General features: G+C 45.5%; 1 protein-coding gene across 3 annotated transcripts in view; it reads left to right on the forward strand.

Annotated features, from left to right (window-relative positions):
* Window positions 1-8790: 8790 nt before the first annotated feature.
* The window catches only part of KIAA0232 (KIAA0232 ortholog), a 53026-nt gene continuing 42323 nt past the window's right edge, over window positions 8791-19493 (forward strand). For 2 of the 3 annotated variants that reach the window (XM_015862599.2, XM_015862603.2), the window contains exon 1: window positions 8792-8960. The gene's annotated coding sequence lies outside the window, so the exon portion shown is untranslated. Of the gene's footprint in view, window positions 8961-19493 lie in introns of all 3 variants that reach the window. The other variant, XM_015862598.2, reaches the window with a different exon arrangement.

A 19493-nucleotide genomic window follows, 5' to 3' on the forward strand; every position in this document is an offset into this window, starting at 1 on the left:
AAGAGATCGCGAGACACTGAAAAACTTATTAAATGACAGGGAGACAACTTATATACTCAACTTTTGTGAGGTCTGACTTACTAAGCTTATTAGCTCCACCTTTTCATACCCTGCAGGCGACTGTATTATCTTAGTTCACCACAACTCACACTCCCTTATCATTCACTCTCAAGACCTCAGTCAATCTCTTGAAACACACATGGAAATGATGTACGTGTATACTGAGAAATGTCAGGACATACCATTCAGCACTTCTATCTGCGATACCAGCATAATTTCTAGACATGAATATATACTAGCTAATACACGTAATTTTTTGGATATCTGCTATTATTTAGATGGACCTGTGCAACAAATCTGGCAACCAGTATTTTCTTCTTCCTGGAGGAGTAAGGGATTCATGGATATTAACTATAGATTCATCTCTGTGTATTCGAATCTCTGACATTTTCCTACATTGAAAAACTGGCTGTAACACTGCGATTCTGTGCTTTCCGGAAGTCTATGACTAACATGGCAGTATTCTGAGGGTGGGAAACATATATATGCTATAGGCTCTAAATGTGACAGAACTTATATGGTCATTCCCCTAATGAGCACACACACACTGAGAATTACTGTGCATGCTATTTACTGCAAAAACTAAATGCAGATTCTATTTTTCATTTACTGCTTTATTTTCAGAGCCAGCTTTTCAATACAATTCTCTGCTATGACTTTTTGTGAACTCACTTACACTGCAGTGTACATGTTCCTTTTTTATTTGATGTCATATGGAAATGGGACTGAAAGTGAAAGAAACAACCCTTACGTAGGAAAAAAAAATGATGATTTATAGCTGAAATAATTAAACTTTCCAAACTAGATAAACTACTAAACTTAGTTCTTTTGTTGGCACTATGTTCATCTCTTCCTGAGACATTCAGCCCCTGCAAACAGCAACTGATACTGTCTGCAAATATGATACGCTGCTGTGGGTGTTGTGCAAGCCAAATGCATCCCACAGGACAATTCCTTTCATACTATCATTACCATCCTGTACAATCTTGGAGAGGAGATGAAAGGAAATGACTAATTCGGGAGGCGCATGAATCTCAGCAGAAGTTGCTGCTTCCACGTGAAGGAGTGGTTTGCTATCATTTAGCAAGCAGGCTGGCATACAAATTTGTCCTCCAGCATTGAAAAAGTGGAGAATGCAGGTGTGTGAACCTCTGATGAACCTTCTCAACTCATTCTGAGAATAGGTTGCTGCTGCAATAGTATTAGCACAAGAGCCTGTCTGTAGAGAGCTCTGCTGCTGTGAGTAAGTGCAGAAACGTGTTGGTACAGCCCTCTCCATTAGAGCCTGTGGATGCTGCTGAGCTTCCACTCAACGGAGCAGCACTGTACTGCCCACTGTGCCCACGATGAAGTACACTTGATGGGTGATGAATCATGATAACTTCCCTAGCTGCCATAATGTTTCCATTGCAATTATATCTGCGTAGCTATTTGTTGTGATGTTTTATCTTGCAGATTTTGAATATGATGTATTAAAACACGGTGCAGTGCAATCCAAATGCAATGAGGCAAGTAACTGTAGAAGTCAAAATGAGGATACAGAGAACAATGTATTTCAAATTAAGTGGGAACAAGATTACTTGTTAGCTGAAAATAATGAGCACCTTCAGTGCCTTATGCGCATGCAAATGATAGGTGTGCCAAAGGAATATAATATCAGCTGACATTACAAAACCTACCACCACAGAAAATAAGAGAAGTGCACTGGAGAACCTAATCATTACAGAATTAGAAGAAATCCCCCCTTCCCCAAATCAAGATTGCAAGCAAAGAAGTATGCTGATTGAACCTGCCTCTGCATAAACTGAAAACCTGGCTACATTCTGTGAGACATACGTCAGGTGAATCCCTGAAATGGAATGTGAGCTGGAAAAAATAAATGTGTTAAAATGTTCTCTGCATTTTCAGGTAAAAAAAAAAAAAAAGAATGTAAAAAAAAATAGTCATGAAAGCTGGTTATCATCTCAGGGAATAGGGCAAGCAGAATAGCTGACACAGTCACACACTCAAAATCCGAGAACAAAACATAAGCACTTGTCTTAAGTTTGCATGAGAGCCCCAGCCCCAGTTAAATTGGGCAGTTATTAAATTCCAGCTTAGCTATCATTGAGGCCTTCTTTGTAAAATGGGACAATACTTTCAAAGTATTTAGGAAGTATTTCTCCCTGTCATTAGCTCACATAAGTTTCCGAAACACCCTTGTTATAAGTAATGACAGTGACTGTCTTGAAGAGTCAATTAATGAGTATGCTGAAAAGAAACTGCATCTGAATGCCTTATTTCTCTGCACACTGCATTCCCAGGCAGTTGGTGCTAAATCTATGAGACAAGGAATTTGAAAACTACTATAATATATATACAGTTAACCTCATTCAGAGAAGAAATAGCACTCAGAGGCACAGAAAATGTATCAGATATCTCAAGGGAGTGATTCGAAATGATGGGAATTTACCCTCTCACTCCGAAATCTGAGGGACTGTATGGAAAGAAGCTGCCTTCCATACTTTTCCATATGTGCATGTCTTTAAGAAGAGAAAACAAATACAATTCAGTCATAAATGCCTATCACTACTTGGTGGTCTTCCTACTTTATAATAGTTCAATTTGCATGGTGCCTAAAATGTAATTTGGCTATTTAGGTCACTTATTATCCATGGAAGAGCTAAAAATTTGCTAGCTTCTGTGTCGGACTGCAACACTTTCTGCAAAGTCTTCCACACTTACATACTTATATGCATCCCAAAATGAACTCTTAAATTTGTTATTGAGAAAGAAGAGTCTAAACTCATCCCGAGTGCCCATTCCCACATCTAGTAACCACAAACAGCATTGAATTTAACTCAGAATCCATTTAGTGCTTCCAGCTGGCACTAGCAGCCTTGTTCTGCCTGTGGAGAGAACTCTTCCAGTTGACTCCTCTCACCAGCAGCCTAGAGAATAGCTTCGGATGAGGCCCATATCTGCCCTCCCAGTAACTCTCAGTAGCTCACACGTGAGATAGGAACAGTATTTACATTTTGCATTATGGAGTTGACTAAACTGCATGCGGACTTCTCATTTTAAAAAAGTATTTTTAGCATTGGAAGACAGGGAGTCAAAGCCTGTTTTGGTAGGCTTCATTATCCTATTTACTCTTAAAAATGTTTTGGTGGCCAGAGATACTTCCGGCAAAGCCAAACCTGCTCACTCTTCAGGTGATTTCAATAGCTTTTTCCACTGAAGACCTCCATGCAGAACTCCACGTCAGTATATGGGAGTCCTGAGTCAGCTCGCAGCCCCAGGCAATAAGGGCGAAGCAGCCGGTGCTTCATACAGGTGCACTGAATCCCTTTTTACAAGGTCTTACATTTTTTAACTGGCTGTGAAAGAAATTTTATAGTAGTTTCCTGGCACAGCAATGCATCAGTTCCAGATATGGAAATAACTTCTTTGCACAGTGGTTATGAATGGAGTTCTCCACCTGTTTTTTAAGGATTTCATTTCCTACCTGAACAACTGTGCAGTGCAGCACTGTTCACTGTACAGAGGAACTTGCCTCTGAGAAAGAGGCTCCCAGGAAGAAAAGCTTCAAAAATTGTAATATGACAACAAGCCATGAAACAATGCCCTTGCCTGACAATTCTTATCACTCTGGATACTGACTCAAATGAGCATCTAAATGTAGTTAAGTTGGAATTTCAAGGCAAACAAAGATACTTCAGATGGCACATCAGTGCAGTTGAAAAGCATCAAAATATTATTGACATCTTGGCAGAAAAAATGTGCTTTCCTTCTCTCAGGATGCCCAGTTCTATTTCAGCCTGACAGCCCTGAAGTCAGTCACACAATCTAGATGACTCTCCTTGCTGTACTTACAGTATTGGAAGTTCAGGTGCTATATTTCAACTACAACAGTAGATGTTCTTCCAGTTGGGATTCAATACCCTGCTTCTGTCAAACTTGGCTTTTCCCCTATTCAATATGAACTCCTTGGAGTGGTTGCTGCTATTGATTGGTCACTCTTAATGCTTCTTCACCACCTATGAAATTAGTACTTAATGGTAACGCTTCTCAGGTTATCAGTGAAAGCAATGGCGGGTCTCCCCTCTGCTGCTGCACCATTATTATTCTTTGCCATAGGATCAGATAAGAAAGGTTTTTTTTTGATCAGCCAAAACAGAATGCCAAAGTGTCAGGACAGCAAGCCATTAATACACAAAGGATCTTTTCTATTACCAGAGTATGCAACAGAATATCATGTTAAGAGAATGCTGATGCACTGGTTAAAAAAAGAATAATGCCAGGACAACTACATTAAGAACACGATATAATTCCATGTTTATGTCAGTTTCCATTTCATGTAAGCGATTAATGAAGACTGAATCACTAAGTCTATTCTTCCAATATATTCATTCAAAAACCTATGGCCAGATACAATACAGTGTGACTAGCCCTGTTCTCAGCATTCTCACTGACTGAAAATACAGTCAGTATCCAAAAAGAAAACTGCTTGGTGGAATTACTGTGCAACAATAATTGTATTTCTGATGAGTAAGGCAAGGACCGGCTGCTGATGCTGCAGGCTACTCAAGGATGGTTAATTGTATTCATGGACTATTTGTAAGACAGCAAGCTGCCAAAACCTCAGACATTTCCAACATGGTAATTCAGGAATGCTGTAGTAAATAGGAGAAAACAGATGTCATAATGTGTTTCATCTAGTCTAAAACTTAAAATGTAATTAACTTAATGGCTTGACAAGTAGCTGATGTAGCAACAAATATAATGCAATTGAATTAGTATCTCATTATGACATCGAACTTTTCGACGTAGGCTCTACGAAAATAAGATCAGCTTTTGAGATGTTGATGTATCTTACAGTGATTGTCCTTGAAACGCTATCACATGTAAGGCTTCCTGTGTATTTCACCACTTGTGAAAAGTATTCCTCTTTTATAACGCTACACTTCTGTGGTCTTTCCATTACGCCACTAGTAAAAGCTGTTCCTTGCTTTATTGTTTCATTGTGTCTGGGCGCTTGGGCTTCTACATTCATTGTGTAGGATTTTCTATCTATCTTCCCTATTGCTTGGCTGTTTGGCCAAAGCATCGTAGGCAATTCTCACAGCTCTTTCACGTCTGACTATTTCTTACGATAGACTTCAGGTGGTCTGCTGTGCACACAAAGCAGCATGCTGTGACAGAGGCCTGTGCGGGTATTATTTTGGGCTTCCTGAAGGCTCCTCAAGGTATTGTTGTAATTAATTAAAGTAATGTAATTGAATTAAATTGGAAAAATGAAATGAAACAAAGCAAAAAACTCTTTGAATTGTGAAATTGATTTTTCCAGTGACTCAGGACTTCTAAACTAACCATGTTAATGTGCCCCCTTTAATAATACTGAAACCTGTTAACAGCAAAATCTGAAAGTAAGACCGTCTGAGTGGCCTAATGCAGATCTGACTAACATTTACATTGTTCTCCATTCATGTACATGAGGTCCTCGATGCCAACCAGAAAGCGGCCCCCTGCTGCTGTGGGTAACTCCTACTAGCTCTTACACTGCACAGTGGTATTATTAGGAAGGAAGGATCAGTTAAAAGCAATCTGCAACCTGATCTGGTGCTGAGGAATGCCGTTTGAATGTGTTGTTTGAATTCAGTTATTACTTCTGGGAGGTGTGAACATTTTGCAAGGCTCTTCATTCAAAACCTGAAATTGACTGTGAAGGGTACTAAAAAAGTTATGCAAGCCTTCACGCAATTACGCAAAGTAGTTTCAAAAAGGTAATTATATACAGTATGTCATGATAGCCAGTCAAATACACTGTTTATGTGCTGGACGTTCCTTGCATTGCATTGCTTTTGATGGTCCATTTTCTGGATGTATGTGTATGTTTGGATTTAGACCTTGCACCCTTTGTTAATTTGTTGTTGTTGTTGTTCTTAAACTACATTTATTCTCTCATGGATGTTGCTCCATCTCCGTTTCTAAAATGCTGAATGGACAGACTGTTTCTGTCAAGTATTTTACATGAACCGTTAATGACGGGTGAGCAACAGGGGACTGTCAACTGACTGGTTCTCAGGAATTACAATTAAGTGATACAGAAGCCCTGCTCAAGGAAATTCAGCTTTTAATTGCACCTAGCTGGAAATTTCAGGGAATATTACAAACTGACCAATTGCAGAGAAATATGACGTATGTCTGGGAGTAAATGCTGACAAGCCCCCACATACTGTACTGCTGATCTGCTGTGCAATTCCTACTTTAATATGGACCTGAATAGGAGAAAATCTTACACGGTGAAGTTTGTAATTTTCTAAGAATTTCATTGGAGACCCCATCCAGCAGGGGTCAGAATGAAAAAGGGAAACAGTGGTACTTGCTGATGCTGACAGCTAGAGGCACAGATTATCAGTCACTCAGCGTCTATTCAGCATTATTTTCAGCACAGATCACTTGCTCTTGATTTTCCAAACAAGTGTAGTTACCTACAATTCACACCCACCTCGTTGTTCGTGCTGTGCTGTGCGTAGACTGTCATACATCGTTCCTTTGTAGAGCCTTCACCTCTGATATCAGTTCAAAAAGTAAAAGAACAGAAACAAAACCCCAATGATGCGAGTTAGCACTGTCTACCCCCACGGTTTTTCAGAGGAAAAGTTCATTAGCTGCTTCACATGCCAAGGGACCAGCTGTCCTTCAGCACATGGAGCGGCTCTGATTGACCAGGAGGACAAGTGGGAAATAAGCTCACAGAGGTGCCAGCACAGCATATGGTCACGTACCAGCTGTTTCTGAAACGCTTGCCAAAGGGAGACCGGAATCTGGTTGGCTGTTAGGAAAAGAAAACTCATCATAAACCAACAAGCAAACAAAAAAATCCACTATCAGTGTTAATGAGACCTGGCCACAAAGGCAGGACTGTGGATTTGAAACCTCACGCAGCAACTATGTGAATATTCAGAATAATCTGTCATTTGCTTGCATGCTCGGGCTTCCTGCATTAGAAGAACACTGATAATCAGAGCGTTTGGCCATTGCACAGAGCTTTTAACACAGGAAAGCCATAGAAAGAGTTAAATAAGGTAAGTGGATTTGTACCTGTAATATACATTGCTAATACATTGAAAATGTTCACAGCAGCCTGTGTGGAGATCAGTTGGAAGTGGTGCCAATTTTCACCTCACACAAATCGCAGGTGTCCCACATTTTACTGTATTTTATTTCTATCTTCAAAAAGGGAACTCAGATTCCGAGCTTGAAAACAAAAGGAGATGTGATTTTGATTGGCACGGGTCGTATTGCTGTGCTGGTGAAGTGCTTTCGATAAAGCCGTGGAGTGACTCAGCAGAAAACAGTCAGCAGGATATTTCCCCAAGCTTTTCCGTTTTCAGTTTCAGCTCTTCTGAACAAGAAAATAAGTGAAACAGTAATTAAACAGCTCACGGAATGACTCCGCTCTTCCAGCACGGGGTTTGAAGCGCTGCTTTCTCTTCAGAGCACTCCCATAATACTCTGTCAAGGTTTGGAAGAAGCTGTGCTGATTAACTCCATGTTCATATGACACCAATTACTGCCTCGGCAGCATTCAGGACAACGTCAGTAGCTCATGCAGTCACACAGTCCCGCACATTTAACTTTAAAGATAGGTTTATTTGCTCAGCTAAATCAAATGTACAACTAAATGTGGTGCTTGGTAAAGAACAGCTAAAAAAAAAACCAAAACCAATTCCTGGCTAAAAATGAAAATTAAGGAGAAATAAGAGTAATGCTGTTGTCGTGTATCACAAATAAGTACGTGGGTGGGGAGGCAGTGGCCACTACCTTGGCACACATTCGTGGTTTCTATGAGTTTTCATACACAGGTTTAACTCTCTGGAATGCCCACACCCAGCTGCGGGATCATCTTGTCAGTGGGGAGCGTGGTTTCAGCATGGACAGCAGTGGTAGCATGAGCCTGGTTAATGGCTGTGAGTAAAGGGAAAACCCTCAGAATGACACGGTCTGACTTTGGCATCTTACATAATACTGACTTTCCTTGCACCTGCGTGTGCTCATACAGCTGAGAAATGAACAGACCCAACACACATCCAAGAGGGCGTTATTATTTCCCCAATTAAGACGCTTAATTAGCACTGCGGTGTGCCGCCCTCGTCGTATTTTCAGTCTCACCGCGGCCTACTTTCATCCATCCACCACACTAAAAGTGCTGCTCTTTCATCACCCCTCGGTGCACACACAGCTCTGACGAACCCGGCGCTTCATCCACGGGGATAAAAGTTTCTCATCTCCTCACAGCGGCTCCCAATAGCAGCCTTTCATTTCAGCCCGGCTCCCTCACCCACTCTATTCTCACACCGTGCCCTCGCAGTGCCCGCACACGGTGTCACTCCGTCATTATCCCCACTTCCTTCTCCTCCACATTCCATCCCCGGGCTCCTCCCGCCCCTTTTCTCCTCAGGCGCTCCCCCACCGGGCGGGGCCGCAACACCCAGGCGGCCCAAAGGGACATTTCCCGTCCCGTCCCGCCCTTCCTGCCGCCATGCAGCCGCTCTGCTCTCCCTCTCCGCTCCTCTCCCGTCCCCTCAGCCCCGCACTTGGGCGGCGGGATCGGGGCCGCCCTCTGGGCGGAAGGATCCGGGGCGGGGCCTGCGGCGCGGTCCGCCGGGGAGCTGAGTCCTGTTGCCGGGTGACGGAACGGCCGCCTCCCCCCCCCTCCCCTTCTCCCCTCCCTCTCTCCCTCCCTCCCCGTGGCGCTGGGAGCCGCCGCCGCCGCCGGTTTACGTAACGCCTCCCGGGGCAGGTCCCGGCTCCGTCCCGCCCGCCTCACTCGGGGACGGCCGCAGCGGGACGGAGTCCGCCGCCTCCTCCGGCTGCCAGAGGCCCCGGGCCCCCGCGCCGCGCCGCCACGGCAGGTAAAGCCCGGGATGAGCGGCGGGAGGGGCAGGGCCGGGGCGGCGAGGGGACGGGGACGGGGCCTCCATTGCCGCCGCCGCCGCACCGAGGGCCGGGCCCGGCCGGGGAGGCCTCCCTCGCTCCCTCCGTGTGCCGGCGGGAAGCTAGAGGAGGAGCCGCGGGGCCGGGCGGCGGGAGGACGGCTCCACGGGCCGGGCGGGGGAGCGGGGAGTGGAAGCGGCGGGAGGGGAGAGAGGGGCCGGCTGGGGGGTGACAGCGAGCGCCGGCGGCGGGCAGGGCCGGGAGGCGGGGCCGGGGGCCCGGCCCGGGGTGCCCCGGTACGAGCGGCTGGCGGCCGGCCCGGCCCCGCCCGCATCGTTCCGATCCGACCCGCGGGGTCCCGGCGCCAGGTGAAGGGCGGGGGGAGCCGCAGCGCGGGCCGGGCGCACCCGGGGGGGCAGAGCTGGAAGCTGCAGGGCAGAGCTCAGGGCAGAGCTCAGGGCAGAGCTCAGGGCAGAGCTGCAGGGCGGGCGGGGACGGCCGGAGCTCGGTTGGTCGTGACAGCGCAGCGCAGCGCGGGCCCCGCCGTGACCTTTCGGCCGCGCTCCGCCGGCTCCGGGCAGCGCAGCGGGGCTGAGCGCTGCGGCTCGGGGCGGTGCGGGCAGCTCCTGGGCTTCAGGCGGGAGGCGGCCGGCGGGACTCGGAGCCGCTTTTTTCTTTCTCTTCCCCCCCCGCCTCTTTTCTTTCCCCTCCCGGCAGCATTGTCCTTTAGGGGCCTATTGAAGGCAAAAGGCGGACAGAAAGGCTCGGGCTGCCGCCGGCGGGGGGCGGGGCTCGGCTGACGGCGGAGTGACGGCAGCCGCGTCCTATGGCCGCGCGGGGCGGGCCCGGCTGGGCCGCAGCCGCTGGCGGGCGGCGGGCGGGGCGGGGGCCAAGGTTTGCCGAAGGTTACGGCTGAACGCGGCAGCCGTCCGGCCCAGCATCCAGCCCGACGGACGGAGCCGGCTTCACACGGGCTGCGCTGCCCGGAGCGCGGCCACCCTCCTAAACTTTGAGAGAAGTGGGACCGCGGTGCGCTGCCCCGTTTTGTCTTTGTTTTAATGGCTCGTTGCGGTACCTGGCGCTTATGTGAAGGGTGAGGACGGTGCCGTTTGTCCTCTTAAGAGCAGGCATTCCTGCGGTCCCTCGTTTTCCGTCTGTGGGGTTGTAGCTGATAGGAGTGGAGCTGAGGACACTGCGGTGTGTGCAGCAGGTTTCCCTGCCAGCCCTTCGGAATGCTGGGCTTTATGGCCTTTTTTTTTTCGCACGCACGACTTTGTGTCGCTGTGATGAAGAGGAAATTGCAGATCAAATTGGGTGTCCCAGCTGTCACAGGTGAGCTTGCTGTGATTCAGCGGGTAATTGTATGAAGCAAGTTATTTCACCACAGCACCCGATCCCAAGCAATGCAGGCTGCTTGTGGTCCCTGCCCATCTGAAATGGCCTTTCTTAGATTTATTGCTGAAGACAGAAATATTCCTTATAAAAGTAAATGACACGTAACTTGCTCGTTACTTGATGTGTAACTCTGCGGATTTTATTTTGTACTGATCCTCCATCTGCTGCTTCTTGTCAGTATGGATGTGCTAAAATGGTCGTGTACAACCCTTCCCTTGCGATTAATAAAGTTTGTTGTGTGTGTGTGTCAAAATCCCCAAACTCCAGCACTGAGATGCCAGAGAGGAAGTAGATGACATGAATGAAGACAAGCAGTTCCTTATACGTGTGTCATGTCCTCCACGTTCCAAGAATTCTAGGGGAAAATCCTGCTTTGAACTCTGTGTGGAAAACCTCAGCAGTTGCTGTCCATGCCTCGTTGTGTGTAGCAGGTGTTCCCGTGCTGACAGCAATGGAACTTAATCTCAGTTTGTCTGTTTTGTGCACTGTTGGAGGTAATGATGCTTGTAGACTGCGGGTTGTGCAGATTGACATGAGCTACGTGACCCCATGGCCCTTCTGCTCATCAGCAGGTGAATCGAGAGGAAGAGGAGAACAGATTGATATGTGACCCCAGAGGAAAGATAGGAGGTCTTGAACATCTGTTACCTTAATATGCTGATTCCATAGCCTGCACCCCCCACTGCTTTCCCTCTTGTTGCTATTCATTGTTCTTCTGAGTAAGAGAAATTCCATAGGAGTAAAAGGATGTCAGCATTTTCCTTTGCTGCTTTGCTATGCGTTCTAGCAGGAAGAGGGACGAAGTGGGATCTGTACACTGCTTATAACTGAGTGTCAGCTTCCCTCCTTGTCCTTCCTAAGCTGCCATAGTATCACAGAGCCCCAGTAGGAATCCTAGTTATTCAGTTCAAACTGAGCAAAATCATCTGCCACTTCAGACTCTGCTTAAAGGAGCATTCAGAATCGCTTAATGATGGGTATTGAAAGTGGTATATGTTAAATATCACCTCTAAGCCCATCTAAATGATAATATATTCAAAGGTATATATAATTCTAGGGCTTCCTGTAGATGGTGTGAGAAAGAGACCCCCATTTCCATTTACTCCTTTGTAGCTTGCTGCTTTTATTTATTTTGCCCTTTATTCTTCAGACACACCTTGACAGCACATCTTTCATACTTGTCTGGTGGAATAAAGCGAAGCCCCTACAATTCTGCAGTGGTAATAACTTATTAATGTAAGGTGACGAGTGGTAACGGATGGTGAAGCAGAGTGTGATGAGGACAGCAAGGCTTAGAATTTCCATAGGCTGAGAGGTAGCAGGGATTGTTCTAGACAGCTGCACTGCTGGGGGAGCCTGGAACACTAATGGGATCCTGGGAGCTTGTTCATAAGGCCTTTTTTATTGGGATTGCCTTCTGTGTCGTGGGACAGAGATTGGAATCATACAGTTCAGCTCAGGAGCAGTGCCAGGCTCATTGGTCTTTTGTGAATATCGGTACAGAAATGAGTTGTCTTTGGATTGTTTGTCTTGTAGTTGTTTTTCCAAGGTATTTTCTCAGTAATTTCATGATGCAAAATAAACACATTCAAATGAATCTTTGAATGCTTGGTTGCACTTAAGTATATAGTTAAAAAATTGGCTACTGTGAGGGAAAGGAGTAATTTGGAAGTCATTGATCAGCCTTTTGTCAGGCAGAAATATCAAGTAACTGTGGGACTTCTTGAGCATTTAGTAGGAAGAGTTCGGTACCAGCAGCTTCCTCTTCTGTTACTGGAGAGGCTGCTGGACTTTTCCAGCAACTGGTTGGGCACGTCTGTAGTGGATGCTGAGTGATGGATGGATGGAATGTGTGTTTTATCATCAGGCAGTTTCTGACATTCAGTAGCATTCAGTAGAAAGCTTCTCATCTCCCAAAGTTCTCACTAGAAGCTCCTTCTGTAGCTGTATTGTAAGTTACAAAAGCATTGTCATTTCTAATCTATTTCCTCTATAATTCCGTGTGCAGTTATCTGGATTTAATCACAGTGGTGTTATCAGAATCCATGCAGGACAACTGAGCTGCCGTGTGACTGCTTTGGCATCTGTCCTTCCAGGAGTCTTCCCTGAACCCTGGGCTGAGACTGAAGAGACCCGCGCTGCTCTGTCAGCTGTGTCACAGCATGGATGGAAGCACAGGGTTCTGTTGGTTGTGCCTGTGTTTCACATGCTGTATGGGAAGGAGCAATGGTTATACTATTCATGTATTATTAAACTACACGTGGGTTGTTTTAGTGGCGGCTTTTCACATTTGGTTAGAAGAGCGAGTTTGGTTGCAGAAGGATTCCAAAGAGAACCATGGTTGTAGTGCAGGAAAGATTTTGTGTCCTGTTAAAGGAAGTCCGGAGATAAGAGTGAGAGACGAGGGGCTCGCTGAATGCAGTGGAAATAAAGCCTGCTTTCATAGAACTGTTGTCATTTCAGCATCAGAACAGCAGAGCTCAGCTGCAAGACGTGCACTGTAGGGTTATTCCAGGTAATGTTTGCTCAGCCAAGATTTGGATTGAGATAATCTTTAACGGCAAAGTGGCGAAACGTACCAAAACATACACAGGGTGATTAAAGACACTGTTTTTGAGATGTGTCATATATGCTTTTTAAGAAAATAGTTGTGTTAGCCTAAAGGGAAAAGGCTGCTTGAAGCATTGCTAATGAAGAAATGGGTAATGCACATTGCTGCAACTGAGTGAGTAATTAATTCTCACTAAATCCTTGTGACACCGCAGTGAGTTATTACAAACTTGAAACAAATGTGAGGGCTCCGGCTGAGTGGGAGCACGAGGCTCGTGCCGAGCTGGGGGAGCTGGAGGATGTTGGCAGGAATGGGGCCGGCTTCCAGCGACTGTCTGACGGACGGCTTTGCTTAGGAAGCTGAAGGAATGACTTGTGCTTTTTCATGGCATTTTAGTTCAGCTGCCTGAAGATTTGAGCCAGCGACTGTTACTAATTAGCTAAAGGTTGCAGCTCAGTGACTTCCTATTCTCCTGCCTCTGTCTCCTGGGTTAGAAGTTGAGTGCCGTGTAGTTGCGTTGAGCAGCGGAGCACAGCTCCCTGCAGGAGTTCTGCCTTTTGTTTTGTCAGAGTTTTCATAGCCGCTTTATGGGAGTCACGTTGAGCTGTGTGGGGTCACACAGGAGTTGTGAAGCGATTCTGTAAGTCCAGCTATTAGTTTATTATCTTTTCGTATTTACATAGTTCTGTTTCTTTTTACCAGCTTCTTTGCACAGCGTATCTTATCAGCTGGAGAGAAACCTCACAGTTCCAGTTTTAGTAACTTTGTTCTTGAGTTGTGAAGGAAATAACTTGGCTGACAGTCCCGTAACTTCCTGGAAGAGAAGCAGCGTAGTGCTGACCTGCTCTTTTTGTGACAGTTCAACACTTGGCATTTTTAGTAAGTCAAATCTCCAGACACCATTTGAAGTAGCAAATACTTGATTTTTAAGGGTGACATTAACCTGCCCTACCGGCTTAGTTTATACACTGTTATTTTCAATTATTTTCACTTAATGAAGAGATACTGAAAAGTCTGTGTGGTCATACAAGTCTGTTTCTCTTTTAAACCCCTCATGGGGCTATTTTGAAGCTTTTCTAAAGGATGGTAACTGACCATTTGAGTCATAGACCCACTATAGAAAACCTCAGCCAAATACAGCAAACTTCAATACGGAGCATTCAGGGAAGAGCTGCATACATGTTAATGAAATAGATTGTACAGTGTGGCCATTTACTGTGGAGGAATTTATATATAGCCAAATGATTAATTTTAAAAGTATAAATAGCTGGAGAAATGCCTTTGCCTTTAAATGGACAGTAATTATTGCATGTCTGGAATACAGGATTCTCCTTTCCGCTCCCGAGCTGAAAGATGCAAAGTATGCCCACGAATAAATGTTGTATTAGTTGAATTAAATGCTGTACAGTTGCACAAATAGTGGCTGCAGGCTACTTAATGCAGTGGTGTTCTGATGGATGGGAAGGGCAGCTCAGTGCTTCATCCTGGTGCTTCCTTTGGCTGCTGGTGCTGCAGGAGGCAGGCAGTGCTGTGCTGTGACACTCAGGTAAGGCTGTTTCAGGGCTTGGTGCTTAGGCCTGGGAGCCGTTACCCTGCTCCTTGGAGGGGGAAATGAGCTGTCCACAGAGGGTGTGGAATCTCCTTCTCTAGAGATGTTAAAAACCCACCTGGATGCTTTCCCTGTACTGTAGGGACCCTGCTTGTCAGGGGGATTGGACTAGATGATCCCCAGAGGTTCCTTCCAACCCCTGTTATCTGTCATTCTGTGGGGAGAACTCTGACAAGGAGCTGTTGTAACAGAGAGCTCGGGCTACTCCAGAAGTTGGATGAATGCAAGGCATCAGGAGGGCAAAAAGTGGAGTGATCCAACAGATCCTCTTTCTGGTCTTCCCACTATTTGACTGGGGAAGTTCTTCACTAGGAGAGTGGTTAGGCCCTGGAACAGGCTGCCCAGGGAGGTTGTGGATGCCCCGTCCTTGGAGGTGTTCAAGACCAGGTTGGACGGGGCCCTGGGCAACCTGATCTAGTAAAGGTGTATGTTTGGTGGCCCTGCCAGGCAGGGGGGTTGGAACTACATGATCCTTGAGGTCCCTTCCAACCCGGGTCATTCTGTGATTCTGTGACTGTGTCCTCCCTGTTTGCATTGTTAAGCCCTGCCTGTGTTTTAGCAGGGAGAAAAATTAGTAAATCTTTTAGGATGCAAGCAGCTTGAAGAAGATACCATATACCAGAAGTCCTGAAGATAAACGTCCCACTGAGCTTAGAGCATGTGCATTCTTTGTGATCTTTGATATATTTGGTTTTTATTAATCTTTGCTGTTTTCCTAAGAAAGTGTTGCTGAAGAATGGTGATTGATGGTAATCACGACACGCCGTCTGTTGCTTTTGTATTTGTATGTAGGAGAAGATACAGCTTCTGATAAATTGTCTCTGTTAAAAATGTCTCATGGGACTGAATAAAAGCAATGGACGAGGTCTGCTCTTTGAAGTTACAGCCAAAGAGGGTTCTCGCAGCTCCTCCCAGGCCCCCTAGCGATCCATCCAAGTATTCCCTTTGTGTAACGTGTGTGAGAGGGTGAGATGTTCATCGCTGACTTTGCCCTGGTGTGCTGATAGGATCTGCAACTTCAGATTGAAACACTTAAATCATACTGACATCTTCACTGGCAGAAAGAGATGAAACAGAACAGTCTGAAACCTGACGGTGGTGTGATACCAAAATCATAGCAGTGTCTGGGGAGTTGCTGTGAAGTACTTGAGGCGCTGGCTGCTTTTTGGAGGCATACATATATACCTCCTTCTGAATTAGCACCTGGTGTTTCTCTTGGGTTTGCCACTCTTGGCTGATCCACAGTGTTCCAGGCTGACAACAGTGTAGCGCTTCCCACTGCATCACCTCAGCATACAGCAAACCGTATTTGTTGTCTCCAGGCTGCTGTTGCTCTGAACTACATGTTTTAAAGGCAAGTCTGCTGAGTTACAGTGACGTTTCCTCTCCTACACCTGTTGTGGAGGCTTTGTGACAACAAAAGTTGATGGCTTATTTGTGTTTGTTGAAGAGGGACCCACCAATAGTGACCAGTGAGTTCAAGCAGCAGCTTTAAGTAAGCTTTTAGTGCCAGATTCAACCCTAGATAGTAACAAATTAAACGGGGGAGAAGTGAAGTGGTGTTTTCAATCTTGTAGGTTCAAATCTTGTAGGTTCATATAGAGTCGTCTTGTGAAACCACTTCCAGATCTCCTTGTACCTCTGTAAAGTGGCGGAGTTCTGATGTGTGGCTCACACAGTGTGCTGTGCCTGTTCTTCACAGCGCTTGCAGCTTTTGCTGTTAGGTCATGCTTTTCTCTCTTGCTTTTTTCAAACTGACATACTGTAGGTTTTTCATCTTGTGTTACACGTTTATTTTGAGGAAGCAGAGAATATTCTGGTGACTGAGAACACTGAGATCTTGGATGTGCAGCTGAACCCAGTGCAGGTGCATCGCTTGCTGCTTCTGCAGCCCAGTAGTAATTGCTCCCCAGAGCTCACTTTTTGCTTTGCTCTTTGGCAGGATTGGTGTTCTGACATCCTGTAACAAAGTCCATGTATGTTAATAACGTGCAGCTCTGTGAGCTGATCAGCTAATTGAACTCCTCCAGCTCCTTTTTTTTTTTCCTGAGTGGTGTTCTTGTATTATGGTGAACATGAATGTTTTATGAGAACAACTGTACTGCTTCAGACAAAGGCTTTGTCAAATCCAGTTCTTGTCTGCATCAGCATTTGTAAGTGAGCTGTTACAGAGGAACAGGGGGAAAGTACATGTGATACTTCTCCCAAATTGCCCTCAGCCCCTCGCTGTTTTCTGCCTGGGGGATTTCCTCATGTGTTTTGCCTTGTTGGAAACTTTCAAAGGATCTCTCCTGTTCAATTGCTTTTGTAGCCCATCTGAATACATACATATGTGTGTGTATATATTCTGTATATATTTTGTGTCTTCATTATCTTTTGACAAGGAATTCCTGATCCGTGTTTTGTAAAGCTCTGTATGTAGCTCGTGTTAACCAAAAAAACAAGCACAAAACCAAACAACAGAGCATTGAGCAATCCCTGGCCATGGAGAGGCACGTCTGTTCTGATATTCCAGGACCAAAGTTCTGTGCAGCTGTTGCAGATAACACCGGTGGGCAGCTAACAGCACGCAGCCGCTCACTCGCTTTCCCTCAGTGGGGTGGGGAAGAGGTTCAGAATGGTAAAGCGAAAGCAAAGCAAAATAAAGAATTGCAACTTCCCACTGAAAATGTGCGTCTCTCTGCCATCTTTCCCCCAGCTTTTACTGCTGGGAACAACATATGGTGTGAGACATCCCTGCAGCCAACTGTCCTGGCCCTGTCCTCTCCCAGGCTTTTTGCAGTCCTGTTCTCTTTGCTGGCATGGCAGCCTGAGAAAGACGAGGTGTGTGAGCACTGCTTGGTGATAGCCTGGGCATCCCTGCATTATCAAAGCTGGTTTGGTTGCAAAGTCAAAGCACAGCAGGGCACATTCTGCTCTGCTGAAAATTAATTCTATCCCAGCCCAAACCAGTGTAATCTTCACCTTATACTCTATTCACGCTACCCAACATGCTCTCACTAATCACCGCCCCTCTTCCAGTCTTTTCATTTATACACAGGTGATGCCTTTGTCTGTGGACTGCCCCTGCACAGTGGGTTTTGGGGCACTGAATGTAGCTCATGACAGGGCACTATTGCGCCTGCACTGCCCTATTGGATGTTCATCCTCATCAGTTTGGGTGGTTCCTGCCTTGGAATCCCTGTAAGAAGCAGCTGAAATCACAGACTACAATTATAAGTATATTCGTTACAGAACTGCGTGTGTGTGCAGTGGAACAGATGACTTTGGTTTCTCTACTGTGGTTTGATCTTTTGATTGCGGCAGAGTCTAAGCTTGCAGTTTCATGAGATTTCTAATGTACTGCTTAGGAACTAGATCCTGGGAACAACAGTGAACTTAGAACTCATTGTTTTATATGAGGAACTTAGTATTAATAGCACAAAATTACTATTTCTGCCCTGTCTCATTTCCAGTTTCTCTACGCTGAATTTTGTTTGCATTTTCATTGCTCAGTCACTGTATTTCATAAGCATCTCCTGCATTTTCCACTTACTCTGTTCACAGTCCCTGCTGGCTTGCTGTAATTCTTTAGCTTCAGCACTGTGCCATGTATCCCACCTTCCAGGTCACTTATATGTTTGTTAAGCAATGCAGGTCTTACAGAACTGTGCTGATGACTTTCCCTGTGTTGTTTTGTTGATATCTGTGCTCTTTTTATTTGCTAAGAAGGTGAGAAGCATAGAATGGCCTGGGTTGAAAAGGACCACAATGATCACCCAGTTTCAACTCCCTGCTGTGTGCAGGGTTGCCAGCCACCAGACCAGGCTGCCCAGAGCCACATCCAGCCTGGCCTTGAATGCCTCCAGGGATGGGGCATCTGTAACTTCTTTGGGCAACCTGTTCCTGTGTGTCACCACTCTGAGTGAAGAAAATGAGGCTTACTGAGTAGATCTTGGATTCTTTGAGTAATTCCATTAAGCTTTGATGCAGGATTAGCAGCTTCAGGTTTTCCTTTGGATAAACATTAGGAAAATAAGCAGATTTTTTTTAAGAGAAGCATCCCGCAGTGACATCCCCACACTGTTCTGTCCCAGGTGGGTTCCCACTTGGCTGAGTTACTGTAGAACTAGAGCATAAACAGCAGCCTGGGTAGATATCAGACAGCTGTAAAATATCTGTCCATTGGAAACAAGCTTGTACTGACCTTGAACATCTGATAATACTTCTTAAAAAGAGAAAATCTGTGTCTATCAGGAAGTTAATTCGCAGAGCTGCTCATATGCTTCTTCATTAAAGTCCTCCTTGCTTTGATTCCTGACAGCCGTTTTAATTTGCGTTTGCTATAATACAGCGATGCTTCTGGAGCCCTGTTGGCAGGAATGGACTGACATGGGATGGAGGCAGAGGTTTGTTTGCAATGCAGATATTATCAGTGTTTTTTGTTTTACTGTATTTGGTGCCTTAGTCATGAGTCAAATCTCTGCTCTGCTGTCGTACAGTAAAACCAAAACATCATCAACACATGAAAAGGTTGTCCCCGTTCTGAGAACTGTAGAGCCAGATTTCTTTGGTCATCAAGGAATGTGATTAAAAAACAACAACTTCTTCTGAATTCACGTCTTTTAAGTGCCATGTGAAATTGATTAAGGACACAGATGCCATTGTTTGCTGCAGTGTAAATAGGCTTTGTTTCACGGCTGTGACAGTGCCCTCCCCAGTGTGTGGTCCATTGGTTGGCACATGAAGGATTTGTTGAGGCTTTTCACTGAAAGAAGTAAAACAAATAGTGGTAAAATTGCTGAGTTTTCCATAATGCATAAGAGAAATTTTGGACTTCTCTTGCCATCTGTGACTGTGCTTTTTGAAACTTAGTTTTCTGGAGGGGACTGAAATATACTAATGTGAATACGTATTTTGATGTTATTGACCACACACAGAAACGTTCTCACTTCTCATTTATAGTAAATAGGATTC

The sequence above is a fragment of the Coturnix japonica genome, chromosome 4, assembly GCF_001577835.2.
Source record: "Coturnix japonica isolate 7356 chromosome 4, Coturnix japonica 2.1, whole genome shotgun sequence".
Taxonomy (NCBI): Eukaryota; Metazoa; Chordata; class Aves; order Galliformes; family Phasianidae; genus Coturnix; species Coturnix japonica.